Raw genomic sequence first — 11,286 nt, forward strand, 5'->3', positions numbered from 1 at the left:
ATTGCTCCTCTTCTGACTACCTCCTCAACTGACGAGAGGTCAGGCTATATCACGTTGTCATAAAGTGGTATCGGTGCGGTTGCATTGGGGTGGTTTCACAAGTACGAGTACATGAGCACAGTATCGGGCCGACACCCGAATACTGGTATCGGTATCGGTGCATCCCTAGTATGGTCAGGGTATGAAAATACCGCAAAGCTAAAACCTGTTAAAAAGGAGTTCTAGTTTTAACAAATTAGCAGAAAAATGAAAAGGTTTTTTGTGTGTGTGTGTGTTGTGCTTGGTTAAGTGCTTAGTGAAGAGGTAGACCGTCAGTCTTTGTTAAAAGACAGCCAGGGGAAGTTTGTTAACTCAAGTCAAGTCAAGCCATGCTATAGGCTCAAAGGGAATCTGGTACAGAACACAGTGGTACAGTGTAAGGATCCGGCTAGATCCTCACGGGTTTCTCAGGAAAGTTAATATAACTCAGCCGGACACAAAATGAAAGCGCTGTTCTTCGTTTATTACACTGAAGGATACCATAGGCTTACGTATGGTTACAGGTCGGTCATTAGAAGAGGATTAACCAAGTAAAACATCCCAAATATGGTACCTTAACATGAGACCACGTGTCAGCACTCGATGTGGAGGTCACAGAGAGAGAGAGAGCAGGGCGGTGACCACGCCCCTTGACCCCACATGACATCATCATAGCCGATCATTACAACAGGTACAGTGTTTGATAAGTCAAAAAGTATGTTTGAATACAGGGAGTCAATGAAGGGAACACACCAATTTGATGAAGTAAGTGAACACTGAAAAACTGAAAACACATCATGCAGCTGTATTCTGGATCAGTTGCTAGAGTCTGGTGGCAGCTAGTGTCAGTATTCCTGTCTCAAGATAACAAGGGACTGAACAAGCATCTGAGTGGCCTGGTGGTGTAAAGGAGAAACGTGCATGACTGAGTCAGGATATGAGGACACAATGATAATTGGTTGTCCAGAACTACACCAAGGTTGTGTGCATTGTCAGATTGGATGATCTAAAAGATCTCTATGGATGTGATAAGATCTTGACATAGGAATGCATTTCTGCAGCAGCTCAGTCTTGCTGAGATTTACTCTTAGGTGACGAAACAACCCATGTGCCATCAATGATGAGATGTATGCCAGCTATGCTGAATAAGTCTTTTTTTGTAAAGACTGTGGACTTCTACATTATCAAGTCAGTACAAAAACATTTTAGATTTCCAAACATTAGTTTTCCAGAACAAAATGAAATGTTACAGAAAAAATGTTTGTATGTCAGTAAAGAAAGCAGAATATTATGTAAGAGACACTTTTCAGACAAACAACATAATGAAGGCTGCTGGGTTTTGCTGCAAATATAAGATGTAAGTGCGACAGTCAAAGTCTCCAGAAGAACCGTGGCTGGTTCTGCAAGACGCTCAATAAAACTTACAGCTCATTTCCTTATAAAACCGCACAAACTGTACCTGTGACTAAAATTACTATTTGTTTTAAAGCAAAGGGTTGTCAGTGCAAATACTGACTTTGTTTCATTTATTACTGTTTTCTGCTAATTTCTTTTTGAAAGGCATCTTTGCTCAACAGCATTTCTTTGGATGTGTTTAAGACTTTTGAACAGTACTGTATACTGGTAATTATACTCCAAAAATGTCAATGAAACAAAGATGGCATATATATATATATATATATATATATATATATATATATATATATATATATATATATATATATATATATAGTATGAATATTGCCATTTTTGTTTCATTGATATATATATATATATATATATATATATATATATATATATATATATATATATATATATATATACTGCTAGGAGATGTTAAGCTCCTGTTGATGCAGTTAACAGGCCTGCAGTTAACAGACAACTCTTGACTTGACACAATTCTTTCCTTACAGAAGTGCAGGGATTGGAGGAGTCCTAACAGTTTTCTCCTGGCTCATATTTTATCTTGTTAAAGAGGTCTGCTAAGCCTATCACACACACCTACGCATCGGCTCCACTTAAAGCCAGCGTTAAACCAAAGCACAAACACAGGCCTTGTTGTTGATGAGTCGGGGCCTATTGTCCTTGCGCTAGTTCTCAAGTGTCTAATCACTTCGCTGTCCATGAGACACGGCTGCCTCCATGCGCATGCTTAATGCCTCACCATTAATTAATGTGAGTGTAAGGTACACAATCGTACTTACTTAGTGCTTAGTGTTAGTTATTTTAGATTTTCTTTGTGTTTGTTTGCAGTCATAAAACTTTAGCAAAACATTTAAGAAAGTCCATTCCTAAATGTTCGTCTTAAGAGTAAATCAACACTGATTTCAGAATAATTAAAAAAAATAGTTTTATGAGGCAATTGGTGGAAATCATGGTTAATTCAGTATTTAAATCATGTGCAGTTATACAGTACGTCCTTTACAACTGGGTTTCAGAATGAAAAACTCCACTAAATTTGTGTTGTGTGATTTGTATGATTTGTGCTGAACTTATTGCTTTGACATGTCAAATATGCAAATGCGTTGCCTTTGTAACCAAACTGAGGGACAATGTAATGTCACTGCCTTGTCTAAGCTTAAATTATTCAGATCCCCTTTGCCATGCAACTTTTATTTCCTTTATCACAGTGAAGCTGTAAAACACTTTGTTGTTTTCTCTGCATGCTCCTTATTCATGGGAAACTTTCACTGAAATTTTAAATTAATTATGAATACAAAAGTATATTTTGCTACTCTCTGAGAATGCTCTGAATCGTAACTCTGTCCTTGGTGTGCTGCCTTGTCACTATCGAAATGAAACAGAAATTTTAAACACGCTGAGAGGGAGAGTGAAGATGTTCTCCCTGTCTTTTTAACCTTTCGCTGCAATGAGCAGCTCATAGAACAAAGGTTATTCAACTTTCTTTGTTTTCACAGGGATATTTTAGCATTTATTAATGTATTTTCCCTCTGGATGGTTCTTTTGGTCTCTCACATGTACAGAGAATCTGTACAATACTATTATTTTCTCTTTTTTTGTCAGCTGTATGGCGTGATCAGGTGTCAGAGTGCAGACCAAAGGGACAAGAGGTGTGATGCATTTTTAATTGAGAACAGGATGGGACTCGTACACTAGTGTCTCTTCTGTCTCAAAAGCTCAGAAACACCTCGCTAAAAGTGACATACTCCGATGTGTAATATTCTAAGATGTAGGTCTGCACAATCACACTAAATCTCTTTGATGGAAATGTATGTGATGGATGCATACTGACCAACGCTAAATTTTGTGTCTTCCATGCCAAGGCATCTAGTACTTAACAGAGAATCTGATACATTTAACCAATAAACACAGCCAAGAACTGTCTACTTTCCCAACTTGACTTGGCAGATGACCAACCACTGACTTGTTTTCCACACCACACCTCACAATTATTAACTTCTTCAAGCAAAACTCTTCAAACAAATCAAAACACATGACTCTATCAACCTTTTTTCACTTCATTTTGGTCTGAAATACTCTTCGTATCATTTGTTCAAAGGTTGCTTTTCCTGTTCAAAACCAGTATATTGGAAGAGAGGTGAGCCAGTTAGATTACAATCTTCAAGATCCCGAGGGTTGTGGCCAGAAAAGTGTGTAAAAAAGTTGTGGAGTTAATTCTATCAAGCAGGATGGCTATTTCCATAGGTGAAAAAGTAGGGGAAAAACTTTACTCAAGTAAAAAAAAAAAAGGTTGCATGCTAATGATTAGTTATAACAATACAAACTGGCTAGATAAATGCAAAATGCTGCTAATGGTGTATTTCTAGCAATAGTTATCAACAAGGCACATGGTGTATAACACTTGGATGGTCCATTCAACAAAAACTATATAGATTGTCTACAACCAGCTCATGAAACTAATTCTGAACAGTATGTCAACAGTTTAGGGTTGTAGATATCATCCACCCATCCATTTTCTGTACCACTTATCCTACACAGGGTCACGGGGTAGCCTGGAGCTTATCCCATCCCAGCAATACTGGGGCATGAGGCAGGGGACACCCTGGATTGGGGGCCAGCCCGGGTCGTAGATATTCCATAGATAAAATACTGTAATACACACTGTATGGACTATCAACTTCTCTATTTTTTTCACTATGTGTTGGATGGGCTTGTTTATAGTTGTTGCTGGTTTAAGACATTGTATAGATGGTTTGTCAGGTGTCCACAGAGGATTGCCCACATAGTGTTACCACTTGCTGTTTCTATATGTAAATCACAAGAGCTCATATACGTATATATACGTATATCAGCGGCTTGAATCTGTGTGAAAAATTGCCTTAGGGCTCTCAAGTAGAGCAACAGCAAAGTGTTCATCCTATTGTTGGGAAGTTGCAAGTTTGAATGCTATAGCTATTCGTGGCCAGGAGTCAAAAGAGCAAAATTGGCCTTGCGCTTTAGAAGTGAGGGACGGCATACTCTCACTTCCCCACCCATCAATCACAGTGACACTAGCCAGTTGTGTGCATCTCTAAGCTCATGTATGTGGAAGAGGGCAGATAGTGCTTTTTCTACATTTTCGCTGGACAAAATGTAGAGAGAAATATGCACTTTAAAATCTGGATTAATGTAGACATAGCCTCAGAAAAAAAAAAGATCAAAAAGACCAAAAAAGATCATATATCCAAAAGATTTGACAGTTTGAACGTACTTGGAATACAGAAACCAAACTTTCAGAAAATGCATAATATAAGCTCAAATTGTTAGGTGAGATATTTATTTTCCTGTATGACTTCCATATCTGTGCATTAAAACCTCTAAGACAAGCTGCAGTTCCAGCCCAAGACAGCTTCAAATAATTAGCCTACAGAAATGTAGAGGTCTCGCTCTTCAGCAAGGAGCGACTTGAAAGTACAGTGCATGAATCATGTATAGCTTCATTTAAAACTGCTTTGTAGACAAACACACTTGCAAAGTCAGCTTGTGACGGAGATGCAAATCCTGTTCTCCAGCCCTGAGCCCAGTTTTAATGTGCTCAAATTAACAAGGACAAGCTCTCTTAAACAGGCCTTTAAGTGTCACTCAGGTAGGGTTGTTAAGAGTGAGGTTTTTTATTTATTTATTTATTTATTTATTTATATACATATATTTTTTTATTACATGTTTTTCACCTTGGCCTTATTTTTGTCATGCTGAAAAATAAATGAAACATAGAATGATGGAGAATGTTTAAAGATGGAGGGCACTCAAGCAGCCATTAAATTCGACTCAGGGGGATATTAGCCAGTAAAATGGGACACGGCCATGACGTGTGGTCAAATGGCTTTTCCTTGTTCCTGTGTACTTCTACATCAGAATACACACACTTTTTTATTATTTTTCAAAAGACCATGAATCTCTTTCTTTCTTCACACACACTTTCTCTATACCACTCGCTGTGTGGCCCACCTGCTGGTAAATACAGAATTTAGTGATGTATAATAAGTATAATCGATGAATGATGGTTGAACGGTCAGGGTTTCTGGATTTTCTGAGGTGCTCAGTGTGCAGATGGCAGCTCAGGGAACAGGGGAATTTAGAAAGGAGTGGATTGTTGCACACCACAGGATCTGCTTTTGTGCTTATAGCAAATGCACAGACTGAGAGCACTTTTCCAGGTAAGCAATTCTGTTGCATCAAATAAAGTCAGTCATTTTGTTTCATAGCACATTACATTAATCTTGCTAAACAACGTATAATACCGTTTTGCCACTTTGCCAAATTGGAGTTTTATGTTAAAAATGCTTTGCATTAAAAAAATTCTTTATTTGTGCTGTCACATAAATTTGCTTTATCAATAACTTGTGTTTCTGTACAAATTGTGTGCAGGCTTTCTTTTGCTTCACTTCATCCTCATACTGTTAAAGGTGAGAAAAATAAGAGATATATGTTATATAAAGACCACTTATTAATATAATTTATTAGTAATCATATATCTCAACTAGTCTTAACAATATGACAGGGCAGAAATGAAGAAACTACAAAAAGCTGCCATAATGTGTGATTTAATGTGCCATTGAGGAGGCTGACGTGAAATGGAACATTTTTTATATATCATCAAAATCATGATTAGCTGAAAGGCTTTTTACAGAAGCTACCATGGTCCACAGCCACACTGGCCAGAAATCCCCACAACTCACAATGAGTTAAGGGTGTAGGATTTTTTTTTTTTTTTTTTTTTTCAAATGGCATTGCACATCTATAGGATGGATTTATTCAAGACCTAGTTGTTTTCCAAGTTATGTAACAGTAGCTTAGGCAAATTTACACTTTGCAAGTTTCAAAGTCAGAGGACCATGTTCTAGTCTTTAAAAAAACAAACACTGTAAAACATTTAAATGAGTGGGCCGATCCATGGTGAACACTGAAATGTCATCTAAGAACACGTAACTGTTTGTGACGTCTCTAAGTACAGGAGTATTTTTTTTATTCCGAATGGCATAACGCTATACGGTAAGCAACATGGGAACCAAAAGCTGAAATTTACCTTACAAGATGTCAGTGCCATGTGCCAACTTGAAATATATATATATATATATATATATATATATATACACACACACACACACAATGTATATATCATTGAAACATTTTCCTGAAAATAGAAATCTAGCAACTGATGATGAGAAATAACAATTATTATTCTTTTATTCATTATTAATTATAACTTTCTGATAAATTGCTACCATTTCTACAGCTGCTACACACACAGTACACTGTAATATAGTTATTATGGTTAATAGTGGAAGCCTAAATTAAGTTTATTTCATTGCTTTAGAATATCAATAACTGTGTGCATGCAGGAGTTTGTGCAGATTAGAGTGAGAGCTGTTTTTTATAATTGCTTTTTTCCCGCGGTGGCGAGGGCCCTCGGGGTCAGATCTGAGGAACCGGAGCGGCTTCTCTTGGGGAACCGCACGGGACCCGCAGACGCAGATTAATTGTGTGCAGTTCTGGGGCTTTAATTTGTAGGGAGGAAATGGCTGCCTAACCTAATTAAACAGTGACTTGTTTCAAATATCTGTCCAGCTGCAAGTCGAACGTTTGCATTGCACTCCGTCGCTGCCTCGTAATTGCCTCATATGCAGTGGCAGTGGGTGGAGAAGAGGAGAGAGAAAGGGCAGGGCCTGTTTTTCCTCAAGTGATCAATTGAAGAGAAGGCTCTGCTGCCCCTTAATATCCTGAACCCATACACTTGGAGAGAAATGGTGCTTCAGTTAGTATCTGCAATTGCGAATCCAGGATTATCAAAATTGTTGTGAAATTGCTGTTAAGTGGATATCTATAAGTGTAAAAAAAAAAAAAAAAAAAAAAAAAAAAATGAATGAGTTTTGTCATTTGATACACACATGATGTAGGCATAACATCTTGAAATTTTAATAATTAGTACCCTTAAACCTGATGTCCTAAGATCTCCAAAGATGTCTGATTATAGTGAGTTATTCATTCAACTCTAAGGAGGATTCATAGAAATTTTAAATAATAATACAATAGAATAACATTTTAAGAAAGTTTGCGAATTGAGCTCATGTTAATTCACTGTGTTAATAAATATTGAAAAAAGTATTAGATATTGTATTAGATATTGATAAAGAGAACATGCTGTGAAATGGGATTGAAGCTGCCCCCCCCCCCCCCATAAATGATTATGTAGTGTTCCAGTCTCTCCATATTTCTCTGGTGTTGTTTTTTCCTCATCAAAATATTTCCATAATGATAATTTCCATTTTCATTCAATGACGTTTGGATTGAGACATGTCTTATAAGAAATGGCACTGCAGTAAGGCAATCTACATGCAGGCCCTGCAGCCCTCTGCACCGTTTGGAACACTGGGTGTGTTTGTGCTCTCCATATGTGACCAAAGGGTCCATGAGGGAGGAGTGAGAGTCTCTTTACTCGTCCTGCTCCCTCGCTCGGGGCCTGCCCCCCAGCAGGAGGCTGCCCACTGTTCCCCCGAGAGCCACCCAGGTCTCTGTTCCACACCACATCGATCCGGGAAAGTGATGAAAGAGCAGGCGGCTCACCTTCAGTCTTACGTATCCTGCGGCAATAGTGTTCCAGCGCCAGTGCACCTCCCTCTGTGTCACTTTAGTCCGTCCTAGAGAAGCTTCAGGCCACAGCAGAGAGAGAGAGAGAGAGAGAGAGAGAGAGAGGGGTAGGTGAGGTGGGCCATGGAGAGATTAATGACATGGTGGGGTGTCTGAGATGTTTGTTGAGATGTTTGAGATGAATTTTTAATGCTACGTTTTGCAATGATGAACGCAAACTGCTTAAAATGTTATTAAAATAAACCTCTTTTAAACCCATTTATTTGGCTTGTTGGGGGAAAATGTAAAAGCACGGCCCGCATATGATCACTGATTGAACAATATAAATCCATTTATTTTGCTTGTTGTGGGAAAATTTAAAAGCACTGCTCGCATATAATCACTGATTGAACAATATTAATGACTCCAACCAGAGTCTCTTCAAAGCACCCTGATCATACGCTATGCTGTGGTGCTCTGCTGGGAATTTAATTACCTTCTATACCAGTGGCAGGTGGTTCGTGGGCTTAAACATAGGTGTTGGGAGAGATTTGGCTTGATTGATCATCAGTGTGACTCTACTTCTGCAGATCAGAGAAAAGAAACTGAGAGTTAAGTGGGACACCATTGAACATTCCCAAAACACTTGGAGGGTTAAGGAGAGAGAGAGAGAGAGAGAGAGAGAGAATGTGCAAATGAAAAAGAAAGTAGGAGAAGGCTTGGGAATTAAGTAAAATATAATTAATCAGTGAAATCTAGAACTTGTGTTTTAAGGTGCACTTTTGGGTAATCAGATGGCCCAGGGCTAGTGGAGTATTAACTACCGGTACACAAGTGCACTTTTATTCTCGGCATTCCTCCATGGCTTGCTGACTTTGGGAGTTTGTTGTTGTCAGCCTTGTGGGAATCTGGCAGGAAGGAGAGCGCATTAACACGCCTCAGATTCTCGGCTATAGTCAGGCTTTAAAAGACAAAGAGATACAGGCAGTGATCTGAGGAGCACAGCATGGAAGTCAGGTAAGGGAATCTGCAGCAGCCGATCGGACAGCTGGGCTGAGCTCCATCGAGATCACAGACCATATTGAGCAGGAATAAACTCGCCTCTCCGTGCTTTATCACTTTCAGGACCTTGTCCCACAACCTTGAACACACACTCCCATGGCGAACTCACCTGGGGAACATTTACACAGGAAAAAAAAAAAGAGAGAGAGGGTTTATTCTCTGGTCCTCTTTATGTTGGGCTTGAGTTTTAATCTACTGCCTGATTTCAGGGCCTCATTTTCAATGCCCCCTTGAGTACTCTAGGATAAAGAAGACTTCCCAAAATACAGCATTCTTCAATGTGCTCTGGCTGCAATGAAATAGAAATATTTCTGATTTCTTGGCTCTATACAGACTCAATTCATTTTAGAGTAAATGATAGTGTGTACAAAAAGTATGAGAAAATAATGGATGCAAACTCTTAATATAAGCATTTATGGCAATCAGTCAGTAGGGAGGCTTTCCCATGCCCATGGTATAATAAATATTAAATATTGTTTTTTTGTTTTTTTAAATCCCCAGGATTGCTGTAGCATTGTATTGTGGTCCATGTGATGGTGCTGGTGTGGGGTTTTTGATTAACAGTGCTGAGAGATGTGTCAAGCTCCTGTGGAAATAAGGGCACTTGGCCAGGAGATGAGCCGTCTGGAGCGGTTGAGAAGAGCAGCTCCAAGCGCTACAAATCCCCTCCACCGCTAACCGCTATCTTGCTGGCACTCGGAGATGGAGGCCCAGCTGGGACTGTACCCAGGATCACTTCTCTTTCATGGGCAAACATAACTTCACCTGGCCTTCCCCCAACAAATCTCTTCTATCCGCCCCCCACGGTCACCCTCATATCCCCCGCACCCCCAGCCTCTTCTCACCCTCCCAGCTGAGCTATGCTAATCATTTCGGGGATGGGAGACATGGCTCGGTTAATTCGGCCAATTAGGCCCAAGCATTGTTTGTGGCCAGCGACATTTTGTATTCCTGCAAATGTGTGGAGGGCAAAATGTGCCCTGGAGCTACAGCGCAAGAGGAGCTCTCCACTGGCCGCGTGTCAACAAAACACGCTCGGGGGGCTGACGGCCGTGCTTGCCTTGCTGCATATGTTTATGAGAGCTGTGTGTGTATCCGTGTGTGTGCTATCCTGGCCGTGATTGTGTCTATGCCCACCCAGTCTCTCTCTCTCTCTCTCTCTCTCTCTCTCTCTCGTTCTTTCTCTCTCTCCTTTATTGTATGGCAGAGTTAGGAGATGAGGTCTTGGTGGCAGATGGGCGAGAGTAGCAGGGATTGGCTAATCCCAAATCTGCCGTCTCCTTGCCACGCCACAACCGAGGGAGAAGCAGGAGCCAGCTGTCACCGAGAAGCCTTTCATGCTCCCCTGCACACAACAGCTGCATCAGGCCTGCCTGCTTGCTTCTAAATTATTAAACATCTTTTTAGTTTGTTCCAGATGCAGCTCCCAACGTGCTTATGCGAGCCTTTGTGCATTTTACATATGATTCCTCTTCTTTTTCTCTCTCTCTCTCTCTCTCTCTCTCTCTCTCTCTCTCTCATTCTCTCCTTTCCCCTCCTCTCATCAAAATGCTGTTTGTAAAAGTCATTATCCCATCTGTGCCCCAGTTTGGACAAAACAGCCCTAGACAAATCCGAGCACGTTGCTCCTTCCAGGACAATTTGGGAGATGAGGATGATTGTGGAGGCTAAGTGCTGGAGGGCTTCGGTGCTGTCGCTCCTGAACAGAAGCCCACCTATGAGGCACAGGAGCCTTGCTACGGCTGCTGCAGGGCCCCGGAGTGAGCAGCTAATAAGGAGTTTTGCAAGTAAGATCATGGCCTTGGAAATGTATCTGAAAAGGCGGAGGCTGCTCAGTCCTTTTACTCAAGGGTTTAAATGATCTGCCGCTGATGGTGGGATTTTCCCCCCTAAAGACTGGCCTACAGTGACGGGGCAATAATAGCCATGAAAAGATGTGTGTGGTGAATATTCAGTGTGTGTGTGTTTATGTGTATGTGTGTGCCTGTGCTTTTAAGGAGGATCCTAAATCCGTTCTCTGATAAAATGGTTACATTCACAGTATCAGTTAATTGAGTTGAATTAAATAGGGACTTGTTCATACACTGATGCAGCAGAATATAGAAATTTAGAAATGGTTAGATTGCTACAATTAGCATGGGCTCACACTCGCAGATTTCAGAATTCAAATTGTCTGAA

The sequence above is a fragment of the Ictalurus furcatus genome, chromosome 13 (genome assembly GCF_023375685.1).
Source record: "Ictalurus furcatus strain D&B chromosome 13, Billie_1.0, whole genome shotgun sequence".
Classification (NCBI taxonomy): Eukaryota; Metazoa; Chordata; class Actinopteri; order Siluriformes; family Ictaluridae; genus Ictalurus; species Ictalurus furcatus.